The 6,695-nt window shown below is 47.2% G+C and overlaps 1 protein-coding gene across 4 annotated transcripts in view; it reads right to left on the reverse strand.

Annotated features, from left to right (window-relative positions):
• Positions 1–6,183, reverse strand: part of ABCA7 (ATP binding cassette subfamily A member 7) — an 85,838-nt gene extending 79,655 nt beyond the window's left edge. For 2 of the 4 annotated variants that reach the window (XM_080988698.1, XM_080988695.1), the window contains exon 1: positions 6,031–6,183. The gene's annotated coding sequence lies outside the window, so the exon portion shown is untranslated. The other 2 variants (XM_080988697.1, XM_080988696.1) reach the window with 2 other exon arrangements.
• Between the last annotated feature and the right edge of the window lie 512 nt (positions 6,184–6,695).

Consider the following 6,695-nt stretch of genomic DNA (forward strand, 5'->3'; position numbering starts at 1 on the left):
TAGAAAGCAGGGAGGGGAAAACGAAGGGTCCGCTCTCGACGAACGGCAAAAACTTGCAAAGAGATGTTCCATCACGGCGAAAAACACCGGTGCGCCCACAACGCCGGAGGCGGTTATGGCATCATAGCAATTGTGCGCCAATTATGCGTCTCTCTCGAGGATGGGGAGAATCAGAGTGCAGGGGCCTTGTCAACAAGCACCCTTGGGAGCCACAAATCATTTCGTCCGTCCGTCCGTCCGTCCCCCCCCCCAGCTCTGCAGAGAGAAATTTATCCGGGCCCCTTAAGACGCAGGCAAGCTTGCCAGGTGATTATCCTCCCGGGCAAAATATCAATTAAACCACTGTCGCCAGGGAAACAGATCTGCCAGGCAAAGTTAAGAGGATTTAGACCTTACCATCTCCAGCAAACTTTGCACACACATCCCAGCTGCAAACACCAGCCATCTCACTTGACCAGACTCCTATCCAAGTTTCTAGTCCCTAGGAACGGACGGGCTCAGATTTTTGTCTTTCTTTCGGCAGCCAGATTATTCATTTCCTAGAATAAACTGTGCAAAAAAAGCCCATGCAAAAGCCTTTGACTGTGTTGACCACAGCAAACTACGGCAAGTTCTTAAAGAAATGGGAGTGCCTGATCACCTCATCTGTCTCCTAAGAAACCTCTATGTGGGACAAGAAGCTACAGTTAGAACTGGATATGGAACAACTGATTGGTTCCAAATTGGGAAAGGAGTACGACAAGGCTGTATATTGTCTCCCTGCTTATTTAACTTATATGCAGAATTCATCATGCGAAAGGCTGGGCTGGATGAATCCCTAGCCGGAATTAAGATTGCCGGAAGAAATATCAACAACCTCAGATATGCAGATGACACAACCTTGATGGCAGAAAGTGAGGAGGAATTAAAGAACCTTTTAATGAGGGTGAAAGAGGAGAGCGCAAAATACGGTCTGAAGCTCAACATCAAAAAAATGAAGATCATGGCCACTGGTCCCATCACCTCCTGGCAAATAGAAGGGGAAGAAATGGAGGCAGTGAGAGATTGTACTTTCTTGGGCTCCATGATCATTGCAGATGGTGGCAGCAGTCACGAAATTAAAAGACGCCTGCTTCTTGGGATAAAAGCGATGACAAACCTAGACAGCATCTTAAAAAGCAGAGACATCACCTTGCCAACAAAGGTCCATATAGTTAAAGCTATGGTTTTCCCAGTAGTGATGTATGGAAGCGAGAGCTGGACCATAAAGAAGGCTGATTGCCGGAGAATGGATGCTTTTGAATTCTGGTGCTGGAGGAGACTCTTGAGAGTCCCATGGACTGCAAGAAGATCAAACCTCTCCATTCTGAAGGAAATCAGCCCTGAATGCTCCCTGGAAGGACAGATCCGGAAGCTGAGGCTCCAAGACTTTGGCCACCTCAGGAGAAGAGAAGACCAAGCCCCCCACAAGGCAGGAATACACAGGGACCCAACCCGGGACGTCCTGCGTGCAAAGCAGTTGCTCTACCCACTGAGCGACACTCTCTTTCCCCCATTGCTGCAAAAAAACAACCCTGCGCTTACCTTATTAAGTTGGCACGGAAATGTTTGGCGGTGCTTGCCGTTTCTGCAACTTTCAGCCCGAGGGGGGGTATTTATACTGACCGAATCTGTCCCACAGACCTCACCTCCCTACAAGCAGCCTGTGTGTGTGTCTCTCTCTCTGCCTACCAGCTCCTTCGACTTTGCAGAATTCGAGAGGGAGGATGAGGCGAACCACAACGAGTCGGTTCCGCCTCTTGCCGGCAACGCCTACCAACTGGGCTCCCAGTCCACCGGCCCCAGTGGGGACCAGTTAACCACCAGCATCTCACAGAATCACGACAGCCTCCCCCTTTTTAATTGGAAATTTGATTTAATTTTAAAAACCCTCTTCCTAGCAAGGAGCAAGGAGAGACCCTCTCGCCCACGGAGCGAGGAAGCAGTGCCCCTTTTGTGCCCCCGCAACCCTAATCGGGCGATCCCTCTTGCCCGCATGGATAAAGGGTTTTGGAAAGAGCCGGAGGCAAAGGTTGAATTCCTTGTCCCTGGGCTAATCTCCTTACAAAAGGCTGATCTCCTCCGGAGGGGGGGAGATTTCGCAGAGGGAACTGCCCCACATCTCGGGGCCTGGAGGTTTCGCTCTCGAGAATTCAGAGCCCGACGGGGCCGGGTGTCCCCAATGGCCCCAACTCGCCGGGCAGTCAGTGGCCAGGAGTTCCATAGGCCCCATAAGGAAGGCTAGACGCGCCCCTTATTTGGAAAACAACGGCAAACAAGTGAAAACCCTAGCAGAATTTAGGTATATAACACGGGTAGGCAACCGAATGCGGCCCAGTCGCCTTCTCAATCCGGCCCGTGGACGGTCCAGGAATCAGCGTGTTTTTACATGAGTAGAATGTGTCCTTTTCTTTAAAATGCATCTCTGGGTTATTTGTGGGGTATAGGAATTCGTTCATTCCCCCCCCCAAAAAAATAGTCCGGCCCCCCACAAGGTCTGAGGGACATTGGACCGGCCCCCTGCTGAAAAAGTTTGCTGATCCCTGGTATATAATGTAGTTATAAACTGGACGTTATAATACAGTGGTACCTTGGTTCTCAAACGCCTCGGTACTCAAACAACTTGGAACCCAAACACTGCAAACCCGGAAGTAAGTGTTCCGGTTTGTGAACTTTTTTCGGAAGCCGAACGTGCTCCAGTTTGAGTGTTACCCTGAGGTCTGTCTGTTTTTGCTATTATTTTGCGTTTTTGCGACTCTTTTTCCTTTTGCGACTGTGCAGAACCCAGTCCAGCTACTGATGGATCGATTGCGTGACTGCGGTACATTGATTATTGCTTTCGTTTTACGGATCAATGGCTTGGTTAAATAGTAAAATCCACGTTTGATTGCTGTTTTAGGGGTTGTTTTTAAAAGTCTGGAACGGATTAATCCGTTTTGCATTGCTTTCTACGGGAAAGCAGCGCGCCTTGGTTTTGGAACGGACTTCCGGAACGGATTAGGTTTGAGACCCAAGGTACCACTGTAGTAATAACAATAACATTTATAACGGGGAACTTTTAAGGGAGGGTTTTTTTGGACTCGGCCCCTTACTATCCTATGTGCTATGGCGTCTTGGGACTTGGAGCTTTGAAGACGGTTTTTAAAAGACGGTTAATGCACACTTAATGCAGGGCTTCGGAAACTTTTGCCGGGAAGCCATCAATAATTCCACCATCAATAATTCCACCATCAGCCTAAGATCAGGAATTCCAAGAAACCGTAACGATCTGGGCTGTTTTGAAACCCGGGTATCTGAAATGCCACATCTATGTTAAAGAGGTGTCCAGAGGAACAGCTTCCCAAAATACTGTATTTTTCGCTCTATAAGACGCACCAGACCACAAGCGGCTAGTAAGCCTGATCTTTATTGATCTGTTGCAAGAGGGTCCTCACTCACCACACCACAGGAGGAACCCAGAACAATGGCGTGCAAGACCTTATATAGACATTTTGAAATTGCCACCCTGTAGATCAAGACCAGGGACACGGGTGGCGCTGTGGGTTAAACCACAGAGCTTTGGACTTGCCGATCAGAAGGTTGGCAGTTCGAATCCCCGCAATGGGGTGAGCTCCTGTTGCTCGGTCCCTGCTCCTGCCCACCTAGCAGTTTGAAAGCACGTCAAAGTGCAAGTAGATAAATAGGTACCGCTCCGGCGGGAAGGTAAACGGCATTTCCGTGCGCTGCTCTGGTTCGCTAGAAGCGGCTTAGTCCTGCTGGCCACATGACCCGGAAGCTGTACACCGGCTCCCTCGGCCAGTAAAGCGAGATGAGCGCCGCAACCCCAGAGTCGGCCACGACTGGACCTAATGGGGGTCCCTTTACCTTTAGATCAAGACCACCCCCAGAAACATCATACATACATCACAGAAGGGGTGTAGCTCAAGACCACCACCCCAGATACATCACACCTACATCTAAGACCTCAAAACTCCTATCACAGTACAAAAGGCAAAAAGTCCTACTCCAAGTTTATTAAACAAGCCACACACAAAGTTGCACGTTTCTTAGAAGGTTACAAACAGAAAATAAAAACGTTGTAAAATGTAACTAGCTAAAATTATACTCACAGCAACAATAGTTCAAAACACAGCGAGCAGTCATGAGTCCTTTTACTGGTCAAAAGCACCAGGGCAAGATGTTCTGCAATTTTCATCTGGATTCCCAAATCCTTTACCCTTGCAAACCCACTTGGTCAACAGGCTAGGGACCAATCATCTCTTTAGGTTAATTACCAATTTACCAATGGCTGCAAGATGAGAATATATCTCCTGATTGACAGGAGGCCAGCACAGCTGAACTTTGTTAAGCTCAGAGACCTTGAGAGCCAAAGGCTCTCCTGCCGTTCCCAGGCCTCACTTCCACATCAGGTAAAGGTAAAGGGACCCCTGACCATTAGGTCCAGTCGTGACCGACTCTGGGGTTGCGGCGCTCATCTCGCTTTATTGGCCGAGGGAGTGGGACGCGGGTGGCGCTGTGGGTTAAACCACAGAGCCTAGGACTTGCCGATCGGAAGGTCGGCGGTTCGAACCCCCGTGACGGGGTGAGCTCCTGTTGCTCGGTCCCTACTCCTGCCCACCTAGCAGTTTGAAAGCACATCAAAGTGCAAGTAGATCAATAGGTCCCGCTCCGGCAGGAAGGGAAACGGCGTTTCCGTGCGCTGCTCTGGTTCGCCAGAAGCGGCTCAGTCATGCTGGCCACATGACCCGGAAGCTGTACGCTTCCACATAGTAAAGGTAAAGGGACCCCTGACGATTAGGTCCAGTCGTGACCGACTCTGGGGTTGTGGCGCTCATCTCGCTTTATTGGCCGAGGGAGCCGGCGTACAGCTTCCGGGTCATGTGGCCAGCAGGACTAAGCCGCTTCTGACGAACCAGAGCAGCGCACGGAAACGCCGTTTACCTTCCCGCCGGAGAGGTACCTATTGATCTACTTGCACTTTGACGTGCTTTCGAACTGCTAGGTTGGCAGGAGCTGGGACCAAGCAACGGGAGCTCACTCCATCATTGCGGGGATTCGAACTGCCGACCTTCTGCTATCTGACGAGACCATTGATCCATCAAATGAAAGCAATAAACGATGTACTGAAGTCACAAAACCAATCCATCACGAAAACAAAAACAAAAAGTGCTGCAGAAACAAAAACGCAAAACAAATAGCAAAAACAGACAGGGGAGGGAGAGAAAATACAGTATATAATTTATATTTTACAAGTGACCTGAAAGTTGGGTCCCTTTCAGGTGTTAGGAGGGTGGGGGACTTAAAATGTGGGGGGTTTTTTTGGGGGGGGTTATTGGGTTGTTGTTGATTATGTATTTTCGAGTTTTATATTTTGATTTCATTCTGCGAACCGCCCTGAGATCTCCGGGTATAGGGTTATATATGAATTCAACAAATTAATAATAATAATAATAATAATAATAATAATAGAGATTGGCAGGAGTGGGGAAGGAGAGAAAAGACAGCTAATAATAATAATAATAATAATAATAATATTTATACCCTGCCCTCCCCAGCCAAGGCTGGGTTCAGGGCGTCTAACAAGCAATAATAAAAACAAGTTAAATGAATACAACTTAGAAACAAGATTAAAATGCAACAATTAAAATATTGAAACATTAAAATATTAAAATGCAGCCTCATCACAGGAGGAGAAAGGAAAAAGGAAAAAGAAAGAGGGGGAGGGAATCAAATATACTGTAATTTATATTTTAAAAGAGTGACCTGAAAGTTGGCTCCCTTTGGGGTGTTTGGAGGGCGGGGGGAGTTAAAAGGTTTTATATCTTGCTCTTGATTTTATTCTACGCACCGCCCTGAGAACCCCAGGTATAAAAATTCAGATAATAATAATAATAATAATAATAATAAAAGGAAGGAAAAATATTTCCTAAGGCATCCGTTCCCCGGCCCCCCCTTCCCTAAACCCAGCTCCCTTCAAGGGGGTTTCAACTGAATGATTGATTGATTTCTTACCTGCCCGGCTCCTTTTTTTTGCGGCGCGGCCCCTTTAAGGGGAGACCCCCTCGCCGCCTCTCCCCCGCATTGTTCGCAACAGCGGCGGAGGATCAAAGGGAGTTGTGTAAGCAAAGCCACGCCCATTCGCCGGCCGGCGTTCGGATTTGGAACGCCGGTGGGCGGAGGCCCCGCCCCGATTTAAAGCGGAGGGGTTACTGGAGGGCGCGTGACGTCAGCCTCAGCATCCTTAAAGGTGACGCAGCAGCCTATTTTGATGATGATGGTGATTTTATGATTTATACCCAGCCACTCTGGGCCGGCTTGCAGCACATTAAAAAATTGGAAACTGTACACAGCTGTCATACACAAGTGATTGCAATTATTGATCTCAGTTTATTTTTATATTTTATATTTTTAAAAATAAAAATCCACTGTGTGTGTTTTATATATATCTATAGAGAGAGAGAGAGTGTAATATGTAATGTGTTATATATATATATATGTGTGTGTGTGTGTGTGTGTATATGTGTGTGTGTATATATATATATATATGTATGTATATATTACACATGTAATATATTTATATCAAATATATATAGAGAGAGTAATAGATAATGTAATATATCATGTGTAATATGTGTTATATATATATATGTATATACAATATATGTGTAATATGTGTG

This window comes from Podarcis pityusensis (genome assembly GCF_964106645.2).
Source record: "Podarcis pityusensis genome assembly, chromosome: 18".
Classification (NCBI taxonomy): Eukaryota; Metazoa; Chordata; class Lepidosauria; order Squamata; family Lacertidae; genus Podarcis; species Podarcis pityusensis.